The sequence below is a fragment of the Balaenoptera musculus genome, chromosome 18 (assembly GCF_009873245.2).
Source record: "Balaenoptera musculus isolate JJ_BM4_2016_0621 chromosome 18, mBalMus1.pri.v3, whole genome shotgun sequence".
NCBI classification, from domain to species: Eukaryota; Metazoa; Chordata; class Mammalia; order Artiodactyla; family Balaenopteridae; genus Balaenoptera; species Balaenoptera musculus.
Window position 1 is genome coordinate 18,828,134 of NC_045802.1, and position 24,629 is coordinate 18,852,762.

At 36.8% G+C, this 24,629-nt stretch overlaps 1 protein-coding gene across 5 annotated transcripts in view; it reads right to left on the minus strand.

The window, feature by feature from the left end:
* Positions 1–24,629, minus strand: part of FNDC3A (fibronectin type III domain containing 3A) — a 189,972-nt gene that overhangs the window by 111,482 nt on the left and 53,861 nt on the right. The gene's annotated exons all lie outside the window — the stretch shown is intronic.

Sequence of the window (24,629 nt, forward strand, 5' to 3'; positions counted from 1 at the left end):
AGAGTAGATGTGAGCTATTTAATCATATGAAACTGGGAAGGAAAATGGGGATTACACATTTGTTGAAAAGTATTAATTACTTCATTTTTCTGGAGGTCAGGCTCAAGCCAAAAGTGAGGGAATAAAAAAAGACAGCGGCACAATTTTATTGGAAAGTCAATAACTTCACTCTGAAACAAAGATGGAGTCAAACTACAAAATATTTGGATCATCTATGCCTACTTCACCAATTGTAAAGTATTGTGTTTTTCTAAAAATAAAGTATAAATTGATAGGTAGAGAATAAGATGGCACCCCTGAATTAGTATGACATCTCAAATTAGCAATATATTTAAAAATATGTTAAATTAATCCCATAATTTTGAGTAGTTTTCTTTTTATTTTATAGGTAATACACACTAATCTTATGACATCTGAAAAACAGAAAAACAAAAAACTGGAAAAAAACTGAAGTCCCTCCATCCTAATAAACATTGTTAGCATTCTGATAAATTTCTTAGTCTTGTTCTCTATGCATAGGCTTAATTTCCCCCCTTAAATATAGGGGGGAAAATAAGACCTCCAATTCTGTGTCTTTTTTTGGTTTAATATTAAAAAAAGACTTTTCCATGTTATTATTCAAAGTATGTCATCGAATGTTTATACCATAAACTACTTAACCATCCTCTTAATTAAAGAATTTAGGTAGTGAGCATTTTGGTATGTAGTTTTCCCATCTCTATAATTAGTATTGTTTCCTTATGATATATTCCCAGAAACAGAATTCCCGTATCTGTTGCTAAACTACTTTTTAAAAGGGTTTTACGAATTCACATTCCTCCTCAGTCTATGAGAACACCATTTAAACACATTCTCTGCACCCCTAAAAATTATAGTTTTAAAATCTTTGCTACCTTGATAGATGAAAACAGCATATTACTATTGCTTAATTTGCACTTTTTTGATTATTAATGAGGTTAACATCTATCTTTACATTTGCTACTGGCTCTTTTGTAAACTGGCTGTCTGTCATCTTTATCTTTTGGGGTCTTAAATGTTCTTAGCAATTCATATGAATTCTCTGAATAATAATGGTAGTAATAATAATAATAATATACAATGGTATGCTGCAAATATTTTCCCATTTTGTCTTCTCAAATTTTTTAATTGTTTATTTTCCTGTAGCCAATGTTACCTATTTTTTCCTTTGTGACACCTTCTATTGCTTCTAAATTTAACTTGTGGCTGGCTATCAAGCACTTGAAATGTGGCTTGTCTTTGTCTATATGGAGATGTGCCATAGGTGTAAAATACACACTGCATTTCAAACACTTAGTACAAAAGAACCCAACCATGTAAAATATCTTGTTGTTAATTTTTATATTGATTACATATTGAAATAATATTCTGGACATATTGGGTTAATAAAAAATTATTACAATTAATTTTTCCTGTTTTTACTTTTTAATGTAGCTACTAACATTTTTTAAATTACTTATGTGATTGGCTTTATATTTCCATTGGACAACGCTGACCTATAGGTTTGATAAAAATGCTAGTTTTTCTTTTCTTCTAGTTTTATATAATTTAATTGCTTATATTTAGTTCTTTAACGCACCTCAAATTTATCTGGAGAAGATCCAAAAATATTTTTTTTCCTTAGAGAGCTAACCAATACAATTTGCTAAATTTAAGATATCTCCTTTAGCACACAATATACTCTTCTGGCCTGTCTCATCCATAACACTATCTACTTTGGCAAAAGTAGCTTTGGAAATATGTTTTTATTTTCATCATTTTAAACACTGTAACCTTAGAAATATGTTTCCTCTTGGTGTACCTCGATTACTACTCTTCTTCAAACATTTCTTTGACATTGGTGATAAGTGCTATGACAGGAGAAGTTAAGCACTATCAGAGCACACAGGACCAAGTACTTAGTGTTACTTGAGCATGTGTGTGTATACCATGTGTATGCACGTGTGTGTGTGTGTGTGTGTTCATGTATTTAATGGCTTTCTAGAGAATATAAAAGTTAAGCTGAGTCCTGAAGACTGAGAAGGAACTAGCTAGGCAAGAAGAGTGGGAAGGCCTTTAAGGTACAGAGAAGAGCAAATGCAAAGCTCCAGGAAAGGAAACGTCATCAACAGTTTATCAAATTCAATGAACCAAAAGAAGTTCTGTAGTTTTATATGGCTGGAGAATGGGGCAGGCGGAGATAAGGGTTGGGGAAACAATGCAGGAAAAAAGTTAGAAATATGGTGAAAGGTAGACAGGAGTTGGGTTAAGAAGGGTCTTGTGAGCCACCCTAAGGGCAAGGAAGAGTTACGTAAGCAGGTAATGCTATGGAGGATCGCCCTAGCTGCAGTGTAGCAACCAGATATAGGAAGAACTCTTCATCAGGAGGTTACAACAGTCATCTAAGTAGGCTTCTTTTAATGCATTAATTTCTATTTTCAACTTTTATTATTTCCTTTCTTCTGTTTTCCTTAGGCTTACCATGTTGTTTTTCTAACTTTTTCAGTTGAATACTCTATTTTATTATTTCTTTAGTAATATATGCACTTAAAACCATGAATTTTACTCAGTTTAACCACAGAGAATATTTTCACTATTATTTTTTAGATTTTCTGCCATTTACTTCTTCATTCCGTGATCCAACAGTTGTTTTAAAGAAAACTTACAATTTTGAAAGTGGGCTGGAGGATTTTCAGTTTGTTTTTATTTCCAATACATTTTTTTATCAATCTCAAACAAATCCATGGTTCTTTAAAAATTTTTTTAACCCATTATGTTTCTTTCACTCCTTTCCTTATTAGTGTTAGAACTTAGTAGAGGTAGTGAATTACCGAAGGATGATACCTGAGGCCAGCACTGGGTTAAAGCACAGGAGTTCTTAACCTGGGGGCCATAGATATCTATTCAAAGGGTTTGTGAACCACGCAGAATTATATATGAAACTCTCTGTAGATATTACAATTTTCTATGGAAGGGTTCACTATTTTCATTAGATTTCACTAAATTCTTAATGGGGTTCAAGACCCAAAGTAGTGCTTACTGTGTCACACTATGCTATCTGCTTTACATGTATGTTACCTCTTTTAATTATGACCCTCTATCAGTACTGGTTGTACTATGGAGTTCTATAAAATACTAATAATTCCTGTAATGAATTCATTCACTACAAAGTTGGGAAAAAGAAATAAAACTAAGAAAACCAAACACGGTACACATACAACCGATATATCCTGATATGAAGTAAGAAAGGATAAACTCAATTATAATAAGACGTTCAGGAAAATGGTAGGAGGTTAAATTTATTCATTTATCTAAACACCCACTGTGTGGCACCTACTCTTATATGCACTATGGACACCAAGAAGAAAAATAAATCACAGTCCAAGGCCTCAAGGAATACACAGTCTTGTGAGGGAGACAGGCAAGTACTCAGCCAATTAACTGTACAGTGTAATAAGAGGTGTAACAGAGATATGAACAATGTACTATAGGTTCCACTCAGCCCACAATGATGAGGGAAGATTCCTGGAGGAGATGATAGCTACATAATGTTCAGAGGGACAACCAAGAATTAACACGCTAAAGATGGGGAGAGAACATTCCAGGAGAGAGCACACATAGCATGTATGAAGTCATGGTGGTGAAAGAGATCACGGATAATTTTTTTTTTTTAAACATCTTTATTGGAGTATAATTGCTTTACAATGGTGTGTTAGTTTCTGCTTTATAACAAAGTGAATCAGTTATACATATACATATGTCCCCATATCTCTTCCCTCTTGCGTCTCCCTCCCTCCCACCCTCCCTATCCCACCCCTCTAGGTGGTCACAAAGCACCGAGCTGATCTCCCTGTGCTATGCGGCTGCTTCCCACTAGCTATCTATTTTACGTTTGGTAGTGTATATATGTCCATGCCACTCTCTCACTTTGTCCCAGCTTACCCTTCCCCCTCCCCATATCCTCAAGTCCATTCTCTAGTAGGTCTGTAAATTGATCACGGACAATTTGAAAATGGGAAGAAGTATGGCATAGCTAAAGTCTAAACTAGTTTGAGAAATGCAATGGAAAGAGATAAAATTGGGAGGATAAGCAGGGGCTAGATCATGAAGAACCTTAAATATAAAGCTAAGGAGTTAAACCTTTAGGCAAGGCTATTAAACAGGGAAGGGTCATATTCAAATTTCATCTTTACCCCAACTTTTATTCTGTAATATTTCAAATGTACAGAAAAACTGCAGGATTGATTCAATGAATGCCCATATACCCCTCACCTAGATTCACCAATTGTTAATGGGTTGCCATATTTGCTCACTCTCACACTCACTCTTTTTTTTTGATATACCATTTTAGAATACCTGAGTGGTGTTAAGTTTGATCACTTGGTTTTAGGTGATTATCTGTTAGATGTCTCTATTATAAAGATACCATTTCCCTTTGAAAGTAATAAACAATCAATATGGTGATACTTTGAGACTCTCTGAATATTCTATTCCCTAACAGTCTTTCACCCAATGGTTTCAACAATTACTACTAAACATTATTGTGGTAGCTGTAAAATGGCAATTAAAAAAAACCCTATTCTTTCTGTAGTTACTAGTTAGCATTCTTCTATTAAGAAGAGACTTCTTTTCTGAATTCTTCCCCTTATCCTACACCCCAACTTTACATATTTCTTAGTATGAGTATGGGCTCATGGATTCTTTTAAAAATCGATGTTATTATAATCCATTAGTGTCACCATTAATATTTTCAGTGAGGTGAAATTCACATATTAATTATAAATCAATATTAAAGTGTACAATTCTAGGCATTTAGTACATTCACGATGTTGTGCAACCACCACCTCTTCTAGTTCCAAAACATTTTACTACACCATTTCCATTAAGAAATCACTCTACTTTTTCCCTCTTTAAAACCCTGATAACCACCAATTTGCCTTCTGTCTCTATGGATTTACCCATTTCTATGTATCACATAAATAGAATCATATAATATGTGATCTTTTATGACTGGTTTCTTTCACTTAGCATAACGTTTTTAAGGTTCATCCAGGTTGTAGCATGTATCAGTACTTCATTTCATTTTATGGCTAAATAACATTCTACTGTATGGATATACTACAATTTATTATGTATCCATTCAAACACTGATAAACAACTGGACTGTTTTCAACCTTCTGGTTATTGAGAATAGTGCTATGGTAAACATTCATGTACAAATATTTGAGTTCCTCTTTTCAATTTTGGGGGTATGTACCCAGGAGTGGAACTGCTGGGTCATAGAGTAACTCTACATTTAACTTTTTGAGGAACCTCCACATGCTCCTTATGCAGCTGCATCATTTCACATGCCCAGTAACAATATACAAGGATTCCAATTTCTCTAGACTCTTGCTAATGCTTGTTATTTTGATTATAGATATCCAGTGGATATAAAGTAATATCTCATTGTGGTTCTGATTTGCATTTCCCTAACATCCCTGACAAATGATGTCAAGCATTGTGTCATGTGTTTGTTGGCTATCTGTATATCTTCTTGGGAGAAATGTGTATTCAAGTCATTTGCCCAATTTAAATTGTGTTGTCTGTTTTTGCTGAGTTGTAAAAGCTCTTCATATACTGTGGATACTAGACCCTTATCAGACACAAGATTTGAAAATATTTTATCCCATTCTGGAAGTTGTCTTTTCACTTCCTTCATAATGTTCTTTTATGTACAAACACTTTTAATTTTGATGAAGTACAATTTATCTAATTTTTTTTGGCTGTTGTTGTTGCTTGTAAGTTTGGTGTCATATCTAAGACTCCACTTCCAAATCCAAGGTCATGAAGATGAACTCTTCCTTTCTTCTAAGAGTTTTATAGTTTTAGCTTATTTAGGTTGTTGATTCATTTCAGTTCCCTTTTCTATACGGTGTGAAGTAGTGGTGTAATTTCATTCTTTTGCATGTGGATATCCAGTTGTCCCAGCACCGTTTTGTGAAGAGACTATTCTTTCCCCACTGAACAGTTTTGGCACCCTTGTCTGAAACAAACTGGCCATAGAGGTATAGGTTTATTTGTGGACTCTCAATTCTATTCCATTGGCCTATATATATCTATTCTTATGCCAGTACTATACTATTTTGACTACTGTAGCTTTGTAGTAGGTTTCAAATCAAGAAGTGTTAGTTGTTGAACAACAACTTTGTTGTTCTTTTTCAAGATTGTTTTGGCTATTGAGGACCCCTTGCAATTCCATATGAATTTAAGGATCAGCTTCTTCATTTCTGCAAAAAAGGCGGCTGGAATTTTAATAAAGATTGTATTGACTCTGTACCTTCCTTTGGTCAGTGTTTCCATCTTTACAATATTAAGTTTTCCAGTCCGTGAACATGGAATGTCTTTTTATTTAGTTAAGTCACCTTTAATTTCTTTCAGCACACTTCTGTAGTTTTCCACACACAAGTCTTTCACCAACTTGGGAATATTTATTTCTATGTATTTTATTCTCTTGGATGCTACTGTAAATGGAATTATTTTCTTAATTTCCTTTTCAGATTCTTCACTGTTGATGTGTAGAAACACAGCTGAATTTTTTTTGTTGATCTTGTACCCTGCAACTTTGCTGAATGTGTTTATTAGCTCTAGTCATTTTTGTAAGGATTCTTTGGGATTTTCTTTTAAAAAAAAATTTTTTTTTTGAGGCGGACCATTTTTAAAGTCTTTAATGAATTTGTTACAATATTGCTTCTGTTTTATGTTTTGGTTTTTTGGCCGCAAGGCATGTGGAATCTTAGCTCCCTGACCAGGGATCGAAACTGCACCCCCTGCATTGGAAGGCGAAGCTTCAACCACTGGACCACCAGGGAAGTCCCCTGGGATTTTCTACATAAAGGATCATGCCATCTGCAAACAGACAGACCTTTGGTTAGACTAACCAAGGAAAAAATAGGACCCAAATCAACAAAATTATAAATGAAAGAGGAAACATTACAACTCAACTGATACCACAGAATTACAAAGGATCATAAGAGGCTATCAACAACTATATGCCAACAAACTGGACAACTAAGAAGAAACAGAAAAATTCCTAGAAACATACACCTTACCAATACTGAGTCAGGAAGAAACAAAATCTGAGCAGACCAGTTACCAGTAAGGAGATTAAATCAGTAATCAAAAATCTCTCAATGAAGAAAAGCCCAGGAGCAGATGGCTTCACTGGTGAATTTTACCAAACATTTTAAGAAGAACTAATGGCAATCCTTTTCAACCTCTTCCAAAAAATTGAAGAGGAGGGAATACTCCTAAACTCATTTTATGAGACCAGCTTTACCCTGATACCAAAGCCAGAAAAGGATACTACAAGAAAACCACACTACAGGCCATTACTCCTGATGAATATAGATGTAAAAATTCTCCACAAGATACTAGCAAACCAAATTCAGCAGCACACTGGAAAATTCATTTGCGAGACGAAAGCTGAGCTAAAGGCAATGAATAGCAGAATGAATAATGCAGAAAAACGAGTAAGTGATCTGGAAGATAGAATAATGGAAATCATCCAATCAGAACAGCAGACAGAAAGCCAAATGAGAAAAAAAGTAAAAGCAATATAAGAGACCTATGGGATAATATAAAGCATGCCAACCTATGCATTAATAGGAGTTCCAGAAGGAGAAGACAGAGAAAAGGATATTGAAAATATATTTGAAGAAATTATGGCTGAAAACTTCCCAAACTTAAAGAAACAAATATTCAGATACAGGAAGCAAAGAGGGTCCCAAACAAGATGAACCCAAACAGACCTACACCAAGACATACAATAAAAATGGCAAAAGTTAAAAAAGAGGATTCTAAAGGCAACAAGAGAAAAACAAAGAGTTAATTAAAAGGGAACCCCCCCATAAGGCTATCAGGTGACTTCTCTACAGAAATGCTGCAGGCCAGAAGGGAGTGGTGAAATATATACAAAGTCTCGAAAGGGAAAAATCTGCAACCCAGAATACTCGACCCAGCAGAATTATCATTAAGAATAGAAGGAGAGAGAAAGAATTTCTCAGACAAGCAAAAACTAAAAGAATACAGTAATACTAAACCTACCCTAAAATATTGAAAGGTCTTCTCTAAATATAAAAGAAGCAAGAAGATACAGAAAAGAGGAAATCACAATTGGAAAGTAAATCACTTAAATAAACCAGTATACAGATCAAAAAGAAAAAAAAAATCTATTTGTGAAAGTAATGATAAACACAAGGAACAGCAAAAGGATAAACATGAAGATGTAAAAGAGGACATCAAAATCATAAAATATAGGGGAGGAGAGTAAGAAAATGTAGATTCTTCTTTTTTAGAATGTGTTTGAGACTATACGATTATCAGTCTAAAGTAAGCAGATGGAGGAAGGGGTTAACATACTTGAAAACAGGGTAACCACAAATCAAAGTCAGCAGCACATTGAAAGGACTATTGGAGAGAGGAGAAGATGGTGGAAGAGTAAGACGCGGAGATCACCTTCCTCCCCACAGATACATCAGAAATACATCTACACGTGGAACTGTTCCTACAGAACATCCACTGAACGCTGGCAGAAGATGTCAGACCTCCCAAAAGGCAAGAAACTCCCCACGTACCTGGGTAGGGCAAAAGAAAAAAGAAACAACAGAGACAAAAGAATAGGGACGGGACCTGCACCAGTGGGAGGGAGCTGTGAAGGAGGAAAGGTTTCCACACACTAGGAAGCCCCTTCGTGGGTGGAGACTGTGGGTGGCGGAGGGGAGAAGCTTTGGAGCCACAGAGGAGAGCGCAGCCACAGGGGTGCAGAGGGCAAAGAGGAGAGATTCCCGCACAGAGGATTGGTGCCGACCAGCACTCACCAGCCTGAGAGGCTTGTCTGCTCACCCGCCGGGACGGGCGGGGGCTGGGAGCTGAGGCTCGCGCTTCGGTCAGGGAGAGGACTGGGGTTGGTGGCATGAACACAGCCTGAAGGGGTTAGTGCACCACAGCTAGCCGGGAGGGAGTCCGGGAAAAGGTCTGGAGCTGCCGAACAGGCAAGAGACTTTTTCTTGCCTCTTTGTTTCCTGGTGCGCGAGGAGAGGGGATTCAGAGCGCCGCCTAAACAAGCTCCAGAGACGGGTGCGAGCTGCGGCTATCAGCGCGGACCCCAGGGATGGGCATGAAATGCTAAGGCTGCTGCTGCCGCCACCAAGAAGCCTATGTGCAAGCACAGGTCACTATCCACACCTCCCCTCCCGGGAGCCTGTGCAGCCCGCCACTGACAGGATCCCGTGATCCAGGGACAACTTCCCTGGGAGAACACACGGTGCCTCAGGCTGGTGCAACGTCATGCTGGCCTCTGCTGCTGCAGGCTCATCCCACATCCAACCCCACACTCCCCCGGCCTGAGTGAGCCAGAGCCGCTGAAGCAGCTGCTCCTTTAACCCCGTCCTGTGTGAGCGAAGAACAGACGCCCTCAGGCGACCTACACGAAGAGGCGGGTCCAAGTCCAAAGCTGAACTCCAGCAGCTGTGCGAACAAAGAAGAGAAAGGGAAATTTCTCCCAGCAGCCTCAGAAGCAGCAGATTAAAGCTCCACAAACAGCTTGATGTACCTGCATCTGTGGAATACCTGAATAGACAACAAATCATCCCAAATTGAGGAGGTGGACTTTGGGAGCAAGATATATTATTTTTTCCCCTTTTCCTCTTTTTGTGAGTGTGTATGTGTATGCTTCTGTGTGAGATTTTGTCTGTATACCTTTGCTTTCACCATTGGTCCTAGGGTTCTGTCTGTCCGTTTTTTTTTTTTTAACTTAAAAAAATTTTGTTTTCTTTTTTGCTTAAGAATTATTTTTTATTTTTTTATTTAAATAACTTTATTTTATTTTATCTTACTTTATTTTATTTTATTTTATCCTCTTTCTTTTTTTTCTTTCTATTTTATCTCCCTTTTATTCTGAGTCGTGTGGATGAAAGGCTCTTGGTGCTCCAGCTAGGCATCAGGGCTGTGCCTCTGGGGTGGGAGAGCCAACTTCAGGACACTGGTCCACAAGAGACCTCCCAGCTCCACGTAATACCAAACGGCGAAAATGTCCCAGAGATCTCCATCTCAACACCAAGACCCAGCTTCACTCAACAACCAGCAAGCTACAGTGCTGGACACCCTATGCCAAACAACTAGCAAGACAGGAACACAGCCCCATCCATTAGCAGAGAGGCTGCCTAAAATCATAATAAGGCCACAGACACCCCAAAACACACCACCAGATGTAGATCTGCCCATCAGAAAGACAAGATCTAGCCTCATCCACCAGAACACAGGCACTAGTCCCCTCCACCAGGAAGCCTACACAACCCACTGAACCAACCTTAGCCACTGGGGACAGATACCAAAAACAACAGGAACTATGAACCTGCAGCCTGCGAAAAGGAGACCCCAAACACAGTAAGATAAGCAAAATGAGAAGACAGAAAAACACAGCAGACAAAGGAGCAAGGTAAAAACACACGAGACCTAACAAATGAAGAGGAAATAGGCAGTCTACCTGAAAAAGAACTCAGAATAATGATAGAAAAGATGATCCAAAATCTTGGAAATAGAACAGACAAAATGCAAGAAACATTTAACAAGGACGTAGAAGAAATAATGAGGAACCAAGCAATGATGAACAACACAACAAATGAAATTAAAAATACTCTAGAAGGGATCAATAGCAGAATAACTGAGGCAGAAGAACGGATAAGTCGCCTGGAAGATAAAATAGTGGAAATAACTACTGCAGAGCAGAATAAAGAAAAAGAATGAAAAGAACTGAGGACAGTCTCAGAGACCTCTGGGACAACATTAAAGGCACCAACATTCGAATTATAGGGGTCCCAGAAGAAGAAGAGAAAAAGAAAGGGACTGAGAAAATATTTGAAGAGATTATAGTTGAAAAGCTCCCTAATATGGGAAAGGAAATAGTGAATCAAGTCCTGGAAGCACAGAGAGTCCCATACAGGATTAATCCAAGGAGAAACATGCCAAGACACATATTAATCAAACTATCAACAATTAAATACAAAGAAAACATATTAAAAGCAGCAAGGGAAAAACAACAAATAACACACAAGGGAATCCCCATAAGGTTAAAAGCTGATCTTTCAGCGGAAACTCTGCAAGCCAGAAGGGAGTGGCAGGACATATTTAAAGTGATGAAGGAGAAAAACCTACAACCAAGATTACTCTACCCAGCAAGGATCTCATTCAGATTTGATGGAGAAATTGAAACCTTTACAGACAAGCAAAAGCTGAGAGAGTTCAGCACCACCAAACCAGCTTTACAACAAATGCTAAAGGAACTTCTCTAGGCAAGAAACACAAGAGAAGGAAAACACCTACAATAACAAACCCAAAACATTTAAGAAAATGGGAATAGGAACATACATATCGATAATTACCTTAAATATAAATGGATTAAATGCTCCCATCAAAAGACATAGACTGGCTGAATGGATACAAAAACAAGACCTGTATATATGCTGTCTACAAGAGACCCACTTCAGTCCTAGGGACACATACAGACTGAAAGTGAGGGGATGGAAAACGATATTCCATGCAAATGGAAATCAAAAGAAAGCTGGAGTAGCAATTCTCATATCAGACAAAATAGACTTTAAAATAAAGACTATTACAAGAGACAAAGAAGGACACTATATAATGATCAAGGGATCGATCCAAGAAGAAGATATAACAATTGTAAATATTTATGCACCCAACATCGGAGCACCTCAATACATAAGGCAGATACTAACAGCCATAAAAGGGAAAATCGACAGTAACACAATCATAGTAGTAGGGGACTTTAACACCCTACTTTCACCAATGGACAGATCATCCAAAATGAAAATAAATACGGAAACACAAGCTTTAAATGATACATTAAACAAGATGGACTTAATTGATATTTATAGGACATTCCACCCAAAAACAACAGAATACATATTTTTCTCAAGTGCTCATGGAACATTCTCCAGGATAGATCATATCGTGGGTCACAAATCAAGCCCTGGTAAATTTAAGAAAACTGAAATCATATCAAGTATCTTTTCCGACCACAACGCTATGAGACTAGATATCAATTAGGAAAAGATCTGTAAAAAATACAACCACATGGAGGCTACACAATACACTACTTAATAACGAAGTGATCACTGAAGAAATCAAAGGGGAAATCAAAAAATACCTAGAAACAAACAACAATGGAGACACGATGACCCAAAACCTACGGGAGGCACCAAAAGCAGTTTTAAGAGGGACGTTTATAGCAATACAAGCCTACCTCAAGAAACAGGAAACATCTCGAATAAACAACCTAACCTTGCACCTAAAGCAATTAGAGAAAGAACAAAAAAACCCCGAAGTTAGCAGAAGGAAAGAAATCATAAAGATCAGATCAGAAATAAATGAAAAAGAAATGAAGGAAACAACAGCAAAGATCAACAAGACTAAAAGCTGGTTCTTTGAGAAGATAAACAAAATTGATAAACCATTAGCCAGACTCATCAAGAAAAAAAGGGAGAAGACTCAAATCAACAGAATTAGAAATGAAAAAGGAGAAGTAACAACTGACACTGCAGAAATATAAACGATCATGAGAGATTACTACAAGCAACTCCATGCCAATAAAATGGACAACCTGGAAGAAATGGACAAATTCTCAGAAATGCACAACCTGCCGAGACTGAACCAGGAAGAAGTAGAAAATATGAACAGACCAATCACAAGCACTGAAATTGAAACCGTGATTAAAAATCTTCCAACAAACAAAAGCCCAGGACCAGATGGCTTCACAGGCGAATTCTATCAAACATTTAGAGAAGAGCTAACACCTATCCTTCTCAAACCCTTCCAAAATATTGCAGAGGGAGGAACACTCCCCAACTCATTCTACGAGGCCACCATCACCCTGATAGCAAAACCAGACAAAGATGTCACAAAGAAAGAAAACTACAGGCCAATATCACTGATGAACATAGATGCAAAAATCCTCAACAAAATACTAGCAAACAGAATCCAACAGCACATTAAAAGGATCATACACCATGATCAAGTGGGGTTTATTCCAGGAATGCAAGGATTCTTCAATATACACAAATCAATCAACGTGATACATCATATTAACAAATTGAAGGAGAAAAACCATACGATCATCTCAATAGATGCAGAGAAAGCTTTCGACAAAATTCAACACCCATTTATGATAAAAGCCCTGCAGCAAGTAGGCATAGAGGGAACTTTCCTCAACATAATAAAGGCCATATATGACAAACCCACAGCCAACATTGTCCTCAATGGTGAAAAACCATTTCCACTAAGATCCGGAACTAGACAAGGTTGCCCACTCTCACCACTATTATTCAACATAGTTTTGGAAGTTTTAGCCACAGCAATCAGAGAAGAAAAAGAAATAAAAGGAATCCAAATCGGAAAAGAAGAAGTAAAGCTGTCACTGTTTGCAGATGACATGATACTCTACATAGAGAGTCCTAAAGATGCTACCAGAAAACTAGTAGAGCTAATCAATGAATTTGGTAAAGTAGCAGGACACAAAATTAATGCACAGAAATCTCTTGCATTCCTATACCCTAATGATGAAAAATCTGAAAGTGAAATTAAGAAAACACTCCCGTTTACCATTGCAACAAAAAGAATACAATATCTAGGAATAAACATACCTAAGGAGACAAAAGACCTGTATGCAGAAAATTATAAGACACTGATGAAAGAAATTAAAGATGATACAAATAGATGGAGAGATATACCAAGTTCTTGCATTGGAAGAATCAATATTGTGAAAATAACTCTACTACCCAAAGCAATCTACAGATTCAATGCAATCCCTATCAAACTACCACTGGCGTTTTTCACAGAACTAGAACAAAAAATTTCACAATTTGTATGGAAACACAAAAGACCCCGAATAGCCAAAGCAATCTTGAGAATGAAAAATGGAGCTGGAGGAATCAGGCTCCCTGACTTCAGACTATACTACAAAGCTACAGTAATCAAGACAGTATGGTACTGGCACAAAAACAGAAATATAGATCAATGGAACAGGATAGAAAGCCCAGAGATAAACCCACACACATATGGTCACCTTATCTTTGATAAAGGAGACAAGCATATACAGTGGAGAAATGACAGCCTCTTCAGTAAGTGGTGCTGGGAAAACTGGACAGGTACATGTAAAAGTATGAAATTAGAACACTCCCTAACACCATACACAAAAATAAACTCAAAATGGATTAAAGACCTAAATGTAAGGCCAGACACTATCAAACTCTTAGAGGAAAACATAGGCAGAACACTCTATGACATAAATCACAGCAAGATCCTTTTTGACTCACATCCTGCAGAAATGGAAATAAAAACAAAAATAAACAAATGCAACCTAATGAACCTTAAAAGCTTTTGCAAAGCAAAGGAAACCATAAACAAGACCAAAAGACAACCCTCAGAATGGGAGAAAATATTTGCAGATGAAGCAAGTGACACAGGATTAATCTCCAAAATTTACAAGCAGCTCATGCAGCTCAATATCAAAAAAACAAACAACCCAATCCAAAAATGGGCAGAAGACCTAAATAGACATTTCTCCAAAGAAGATATACAGATTGCCAACAAACACATGAAGAATGCTCAACATCATTAATCATTAGAGAAATGCAAATCAAAACTACAATGAGGTATCACCTCACACCAGTCAGAATGGCCATCATCAAAAAATCTACAAACAATAAATGCTGGAGAGGGTGTGGAGAAAACGGAACCTTCTTGCCCTGTTGGTGGGAACGTAAATTGATACAACCACTATGGAGAACATTATGGAGGTTCCTTAAAAAACTAAAACTACCATACGACCCAGCAATCCCACTACTGGGCATATACCCTGAGAAAACCATAATTCAAAAAGAGCCATGTACCAAAATGTTCATTGCAGCTCTATTTACAATAGCTAGGACATGGAAGCATCCTAAGCGTCCATCAACAGATGAATGGATAAAGAAGATGTGGCACATATATACAATGGAATATTACTCAGCCATAAAAAGAAACGAAATGGAGTTATTTGTAGTGAGGTGGATGGAGTTAGAGTCTGTCATACAGAGTGAAGTAAGTCAGAAAGAGAAAAACAAATACAGTATGCTAACACATGTATATGGAATCTAAGGGAAAAAAAAAGGGTCATGAAGAACCTAGTGGCAAGACGGGAATAAAGACAGAGACCTACTAGAAAATGGACTTGAGGATATGGGGAGGGGGAAGGGTAAGATGTGACAAAGTGAGAGAGTGGCACGGACATATATACACTACCAAACGTAAAATAGATAGCTAGTGGGAAGCAACTGCATAGCACAGGGAGATCAGCTCTGTGTTTTGTGACCACCTAGAGAGGTGGGATAGGGAGGGTGGGAGGGAGGGAGATGCAAGAGGGAAGAGATATGGGGACATATGTATATGTATAACTGATTCACTTTGTTATAAAGCAGAAACTAACACACCATTGTAAAGCAATTATACTCCAATAAAGATGTTAAAAAAAAAAAGACTATTCATCACGATCAAGTGAGATTTATCGCTGGGCACAAGGATGGTTCACCATACACAAATCAATACACATGATACATGGCCTTGATAGAATGAAATTAAAAAGATCATCTCAATAGACGAGGAAAAAGCATTTGACAAAATTCAACATCTGTTCATGATAAGAGCTCTGAACAAATTAGGTATAGAAGTAAAGTATCTCAACATAATAAAAGCCATATATGACAAGCCCACGCAATGGTGAAAAGTTGAAAGCTTTTTATCTAAAAAGACAAGGGTGCCCACGTTTACCACTCCTTTCCAACACAGTACTAGAAGTGAAGTCCAAGCCAGAGCAATCAGGAAAGAAAAGGAAACAAAAGCCATCAAAATTGGAAAGGAAGAAGTAAAACTGTCTCTTTTGGCAGATGACATAATTTTGTACACAGAAAATCTTAAAAGACTCCACCAAAAAAACTGTTAGGTCTAATCAACAAACTCAGTGAAGTTGCAGGATAAAAAATTCACATGCAAAAACAGTATCATTTCTATACAGTAACAGTGAACTGTCTGAAAAAATTTAAAAAACTATCCCATTTACGACAGCATCAAAAACAATAAAATACTTAGGAATAAATTTAACCAGGGAGGTGAAGGATCTCTATGCTGAAAACTACAAAACATTTATGAAAGAAATCAAAGAAGACACAAATAAATGTAAAGGTAACCTGTGTTCATGGATTAGAAGGATTAATATTGTTAAAATGCACACACTACCCAAAGCTATCTATAGATTCACTGCAATCCCCATGAAGATTCCGACGGCATTTTTTTACAGTAGAAAAAAATAATCCTAAGATTTATATGGAACCATAAAAGATCCCAAATAGCCAAAGCAATTCTGAGAAAGAGGAATAAAGTGGGATGCATCACACTTCCTGATTTCAAGCTGTAGTGTAAAGATATAGTAACAAACAGTATGGTACTGGCATAAAAACAGAAACACAGACCAATGGAACAGAATCGAGAGCCCAGAAACAAACCCATGCATATATGGACAACTAACATTTGACAAGGGAGCCACAAATACCCAATGTAGAACCCACAGTCTCTTCAATGAGTGGTGCTAGGAAAATTGGATAGTCACATGTAAAAGAATGAAACTAAGACCTCTATCTTACACCACTCACAAAAATTAACTCAAAATGGATTAAGGACTTAAACACCTGAAACCGTAAAAATCCTAGATGAATACATAGGAAAAAAGCTCCTTGACATGAGTCTTAGCAATGAGTTTTTGGATATGACATCTAAAGCACAAACAACAAAATCTAAAATAAACAAGTGGGAGTACATCAAACTACAAAGCTTCTACACAGCAACAGAAATGATCCACAAAATTAAAAGACAACCGACAGAATGGAAAAAAATATTTGCAAATCATATATTTGATAAGGGGTTAATATCCAAAATATATAAGTAACTCCTACAGCTCAATAGCAAAAAACCAAATAATGGGACTTCCCTGGTGGCGCAGTGGTTAAGAACTCGCCTGCCAAAGCAGGGAACACGGGTTTGAGCCCTGGTCCGGGAAGATCCCACATGCCACGGAGCAACTATGCCCATGCGCTACAACTACTGAGCCTGCGCTATAGAGCCTGCGAGCCACAACTACTGAGCCTGCGTGCCACAACTATTGAAGCCCGCGCACCTAGAGCCCGAGCTCTTCAACAAGAGAAGCCACAGCAATGAGAAGGCTGTGCACCGCAATGAAGGGTAGCCCCCGCTCACTGCAACTTAAGAAAGCCCACGTGCAGCAATGAAGACCCAACGCAGCCAAAAATAAATTTTTAAAAAAACAAAAGACAAAAAACAAATAATGCAATTAAAAATGGGCAAAGGACCAGAATAGACATTTTCCCAAAGATATACAAATGGTCAACAGGTACATGAAAAGGTGCTCAACATCATTTATCATTAGGGAAATGCAAATCAAAACCATAATGATATTATCTCACACCTGTCAGCATGGCCATCATTGAAAAGACAAGAGACGACAAATGCAGGGAAGGATGTAGAGAACCCTTGTGCACTATAGATGGAAATATAAATTGGCGCAGCCACTATGGGAAACAGTATGGAAATTCCTCAAAAAATTAAATAGAACTACCATATGATCCAGTAATTCCACTTGGGGGTATATATCCGAAGGAAATGAAAACACTATGTCAAAGAGAAATCTGCACACCATTTTCACTGCAGCATTATGTACAACAGGCAAGACATGGAAACAGCCTAAGTGTCCACTGACGAATGAGAATGGATAAAGAAGTTGTGTTATACATACACAAATACACACACACACACACACACACACACACACACACACACACAAAGATCCTACACATGGCAATGAAGATCCCGCATGCTGCAACTAAGACCCATCGTGGACAAAATAAATAAATAAATATTAAAAAAAAAAGAAAGAAAGAAAAAGAATTCCATTCACTGTTAAGAAAAATCCTTGAATTAAAGTTTACTTTCTGGGACTTCCCTGGTGGCGCAGTGGTTAAGAATCCGCCTGCCAATGCAGGGGACGTGGGTTCCATCCCTGCTCCAGAAAGATCCAACATGCCGCGGAGCAACTAAGCCCGTGCGCCACAATTACTGAGCCTGCGCTCGAGAGCCTGTGAGCCACAACCACTGAAGGCCGCGCACCTAGAGCCCGTGCTCTGCAACAAGAGAAGCCACCACAATGAGAAGACTGCGCACAACAAAGAGTAGCTCCTGCTCACTGCAACTAGAAAAAGCCTGTGCGCAGCAATGAAGACCCAATGCAGCCAAAAATAAATATATAAATAAATTAATTTAAAAAAATTTACTTTCTGACCTCAGTAGAACCAGTACTTATTTTTTCTTTTTATAGGAAATGTATCATAAAGCGCTATGTTTCTATTTAAATACAATCTGAAATATTTGGTATTAATTTCAAGGTAAAATATAATGGCATCACTTTCATTAGGGACTTTCATTAAAATTATCATATGGGTTTCTGGAAGGTGTGGAAGAAAGCAGTTATAAATTCAAATTAATGTATAGTGATAGAAATGGGTATTTTAAATTCTGCATTGGTAGTCTTTAACCTTCACCAGAGTAATTTTCACTAACCAGATGTTTAAATAAAAATTAATATCTCAGAAAAATCAAAGACCCTTAAAAACTTCGAAAAGATTGAAAATTAATATATTAAGTGTCCTACTGAGTGAGAAAAGGCAGAGCTAATTCGAAGAAAATAAAAGGAAGGAAAGAGCAGAAACAATGAAAACAAAGAAATGCTGGAGGATGAGAAAACAGCTCTAACAGGAATCAGAGTGAAAGATAACCAAGACAAAAATTGCAAGAGGAAAAAATAGTCACCTTTTCCACCTTGGGGATGTTTTTTTCCCCCAAGGAGATTCTCAAACCTTGGGAGATTTTATGCAAGTAGATGACTATAAAATGCATTTTATAAATTCTAGGAACTTATCTCTCTACACAGGTTTTATTTAGGGGAATAGTAAAATTATGGCTCTTCTCCCATGATCTTTCCAAGGCTGGCTCATTATTACTCAGGAACCTCAAATGTCATCTCCTCAGAGATCTTCCTTGCCCACCAAATTCTAGGGTATATATGCCCTCACACATTTTCTAACAAATCAATCTGTTTTATTTTTTAAGTGCTAGCACTTATCACTATCTGAAATTATTTTGTGCAGTTATTTGGTTAGTTGTTTACTGAGCCATTTCCACTCCACTAGAACAAAAGCTCCCTAAAAGCAAATACCTTGACTTTCTCATAAAATGCTAAAGCCTGGCTCATAATAGGTTTTCAAGAAACTTTTGTTCAGTGAATAAACAGCTGAACAGTGAGGACTGGGAAGTATGTGGAATTCATTCAACAAACATTTCTTGAGGTCTTATTACAATGTACGGCTCTGTTCTAGGTAATGGAGCTAGAGTAGTAAACAAAACAGAAAAAAATATCTGCCTTCATGCTACGGCAGAAAAAGAAAGTTATAGGATTCAAGTTATGCCACTGAGTAACACCAACTAACAAACTGGGGCTACTTTGTAATAAAGGTGCCTGACTGAATTCTAAGCCTACTCATAGGTTTCTGGCAAATTATCAACAGAGATTTTTGTCTAGCTTCAAAATGCAGAATTCACATATCTTCAAATTATCTGGATTCCTATGCCATTTTACATTCATCAGCACAAATGCAGTAGAATTTTCCATAATCTCATCATAAACAATAGTACAATGCGATAAGGAGAAAGACAACAACTACATATGATAGTTATTTTACCTGAGATAAAATTTGCCCCCAAACTGTTTCTAGCACTGCCATAAATGAATCAGTGCAGCTTCTTGACATATATAATCTAATTTGGTGAACACAGATATCTTGTAAACAAAGCAACTCTCAGAATTGTGACAGGTGAGGAATCCTGGCAAATTATCCATCATTTTGGGATTCTTATCACTGATGTCTCTATTAGCATAGGGAAATATTACACAGCACATTCCACAAATACAGTATCATAAAATGATTATGAAGTACTTGATTGGACTTTTGAAAATGAGATTCTTCAACATCTTCAAATTTCACAAAAACAAATGATCATACTTGTATGTATCTCAAATGCACTGCTGATCTTACATTTCCTAACCCCTTTAAAAATTCAGAGTTCAGACCTGACAGTTACATTACACTCCATAAAATTACTAAATATGTTCTCTTCTCCACTCAGTTTCTTTCATTCCTTACATCCCCATATCCACGGTGCCATGCTTAAGACCTCATTCAGCTCGCAGGATAGATTAGCCAGGCAGTTTTCTTTCGTCATTCTTTAGTGAAAATGCTTTTAATGCCTGGTTTCAGTTAACAGTGTCACCATGGGGTGAGTAGACAACTGATAAAACCAATTGCCTGAATATGCGCCAATAGTTCAACTTCTAGCATTCTGAACAGAGATATGCAGAGCTACTGAACATTTTAAGTGTATTCTGAACTTAAATATTCAGTACTACTAATATTTACATTACTTCTTGAATAACAGATAAACATATGCTTGAAACATATGTTTTGGGTAAGATGGCTACCACCAAACGGCAGATTAAAGTTGACAATGACTGTAAATAATGCCATACCATGTAGATTTTTAAATTATTCTTACAAGTAGGCTATGATGATACATGGAAATATTTATACAAAATGTTACATTAAACAGTAACACAAAAAAGTACTATAATGAAAATGTCACTGATTAAAGCTATAACCATGCCTAGTATATACATTAATGAAGACTAGAAAAATCTAGAAAAACTTAATTAAAATTTAATGCTCCCTATATTCCCTAATAAATAATTAAAAATATACAGTGGCTTGGAGAAGTTGTGGAAGAAGAAAGACAAAATTTAAGAGGCTCAAATATAAAATTATTTCCTTAGAGAAAAATAATTTTCAAAAAAAGCAGGATAGCAGAAAAAGACGTCTCTGGAGTGAGGAAAGAAAGAGAAGGACCAAGGTGCATAGATAGATATCAGAAATCAGCAAGCCTGACATGAACACCTCTAAACAAACAGGGCATACAGCCTGGGAAGTTAGAGCTAAGGAAACCTGAGCTATCATTTAGTCCAATGCATATTTATTTTTTAAAAAGTAAAATAAGAGATTATTGGTGTTATTGAAAAAGTTACTTCATTTTACAAAACCATTCAAACTGTTCTCTTATGTAAAACTCCCAGTGTAGTGGACTTAAAACTTAAACTAACCACTTAAAGTGAGGCAAATTCAAATGAACATTTACAACAAAAAATATAGGACTTAGGTACCACCTTGGAATCTGTACTACATAAAAGTGCCAAAATTCATTTATTTATGCTTTGTTATACAAAAAATTGACTTTATTCAAATGTCAGGACATAATCATTTATTAATAATATTTGCATATATTCTAAAGGAAACACAATGAGTCAACAATTTTTAAAAAACATAAACACCTAGGTATAAATTGTACCTTGTCATTTAATTTTCAATCGCTATTAATCATTGCTAAATATAACTGAAAATATTCTTTTGCATTTCAAAAATACAAAATTCCTTGGCCATGTACTTCAATTTTACTGAATTGTTGTTAAAGTTCTTTATATGTAAAATGAGAATAGGAAAAATAGCAATCTTTCACATGACCCATGGCACCAATAAAGTGTATTAGATGAGAAAATGTGCACTAGATGAAAAGGGATACTTCTTAGAATCACTCTGAAATTTTCAAAACAATATGTACATATTTAGGTCTATTTCCAGGGGGTAAGGAGTCTGGTATTTTTCCCCGAACCTGAATCCAATGGAAATAATCAGTTTTCTAATGTAATTACTCATAAGTTCCTAAGATGGCCATCAGAAAAACCATGCTATTATTTATTGTTCCAGAAAGTACCACTACTTTAAATCCTAAAGGATTTAGTAAAAGATATAAGGTTAGTGTTAATATTCTATATATAATCTCTAAAGGAAACAACAGAAAAAAAAAAGCCAAATTATTATAAGTAATTTGTTCTGTGCAGGTAACAAAAATTTAAGCTTTTGAATTTAGGAAATCATTTTAAAGTTTGTTTCTACTGTTAAACTCTAACAGTTTAAATTGTTTATTTTGAGGGATATATACCTATGAAACATTAAGGATTATTAATTTCTAAAAATGTTCACCTATATTTTTATAAAAATAACCTACAAACCAAATATAATCATTGAAAAAAATAAAGAGGAGGGCTTCCCTGGTGGTGCAGTGGTTGAGAATCTGCCTGCCAATGCAGGGGACCCGGGTTCGAGCCCTGGTCTGGGAAGATCCCACATGCCACGGAGCAGCTGGGCCCGTGAGCCACAACTACTGAGCCTGCGCATCTGGAGCCTGTGCCCCGCAACGGGAGGGGCCGCGATAGTGAAAGGCCCGCGCACCGCGATGAAGAGCGGTCCCCGCACCGCGATGAAGAGTGGCCCCCGCTTGCCACAACTAGAGAAAGCCCTCGCACGAACTGAAGACCCAACACAGCCAAAAATAAATAAATAAATAAATAAATAAATAAAGTAGCTATTAAAAAAATAAATAAATAAATAAAGAGGAAAATGTTTACGGACAGCATCAATTTGTGTATATAATTTAATTTTTTCCTCTCTACGTCAAAGGACACACAACTTGCATTCCTCACTGTACATTAAGACTGACACTAAGTTAGGTCTGAGGAGAACAAAGCAAGTACCTCACAGCTCTATTTCTGAAACTCAGTAGAGGGTTTAGCAGACAGAACAAGAAATCAACCCAGAAATCAAAAACATATATACATGCTTTCCAGTATTTACAGATGTATTATCTTGGCTACTGTATTAGTTTGCTAGGGCTGCCATAACACAGTACCAAGTCTGGGGAACTTGAACAAAAATTTGTTTTCTCATAGTTCTGGAGGTTAAAAGTTCAAAATTGCTTTCTTCTGAGGCCCCTCTCCTAAGCGTGTAAATGGCTGTATTTTTCCTGTGTTTTCACATGGTCCTTCCCTCTATGTGTGTCTGTGTCCTAAAATCCTCTTATTATAAGGACACCTGAACAAAATTGTCTGGAATGCCTAATCCTTTTCCCTCTTCCTTATCCAACTGCTTCTTCATGCTTGGTCTAGGGTACCAACTTAAAGAGGTTGAGAGTAATAATAAAAGGGAAAATCCTATGGGCCTTGTACCCTTAAATAATAGTTAACATACCTTTAGCAATGTAGTTTCCCAATCTGTGGTTGAAAGCCTTCAAATTAACTCAATACTCATGGGGTTGCTATGATGACTAAATGAGTTAACATATGTCAAGTGCTTAGGACAGCAACTGGCATGTTGTAAGCACTATTTATGTGTGTTAGCTGTTGTTACTGTAAGCACTGTATGTGTAGCTCTTAGTATTACTATTTTTATCAGTGCAGATCTGCTGCTTTAAGAATTTGCCCTCTAGCTTAGGAGAAATGGACTAATTTACACAAAACAGAGAGAACACACACAGGACACAATGTTTATGAGATTTCTCCTGAACTGGTGCTGGACACCTGCCTGTCTCTTACTTTCCATATTTTCCTGTACTGACCACCCTATAGCTTTCCAGCTATCCATCTGCTTTATTCCTTTCAATCTAGTGTTGCATAGTCAATACTTTCATCTTCATTTCCTGGTCGGTGATTTATTTACTATTCTCTAGCACAATATTTGATTCACACCTGACTTTGCTGACATTTTCCTATGAGGAACAATTTCCTTCTTCAAGAAATACTACCCATCCTTCAAGATGCTGACACCCTAAAGCAGTTAGATTATTCCTGTATTAGAGCCCACAGCACTTTGTACATCCTTCTATAATAACACTTAGCACATGATTGTGTTCACTTGTTTGCATGTTGTCAGCTCCACTACATGAGCCCTTCTTGACTTCAGTCTATTTATTTTAATACGCAGTTACAGAGACTACAGAAGTTAAACAAATGTTTGCTGAATTTACTACTGTCCAGTCTCTGAATAGCTCCTAAATCTTTTCCTCTGCCTCTGAGAACAGGGCAAGCTGACAGAACTTTCTGTGATGATGGAAGTGTTCTATATTGGTGCTGATAAGAGCCTCTAGCTATATTTGCTTATATATGGTCTGTATATGTACACAAGTGCTACTGAGCATTTGGAATGTGACTAGTAAGAATGAAGAACTAATCTTCTTTAATCTTCTTTGATCTTATTTAATTTTAATTAGTTTAAATAGCCACATGTAGTTAATGGCTACCATATTAGGGTATATCTCTAGATTCCCCAAGCTCCAAAATTATATTTCCAACTAATTTCTGAATTTATTTACCTTGATAAACTGCAGGCACCCAATCTTATTATGTCTAAATTTGAACTCATTATCTGATTTTCCTAAGAAATTAAGCTGGGAAATTCATTTCATAAACAAGTCTGAATTATTTAAACATCAACGTGTTATTAAACTGACTTCACTATAGGAATTTTCAGTCATGCTTT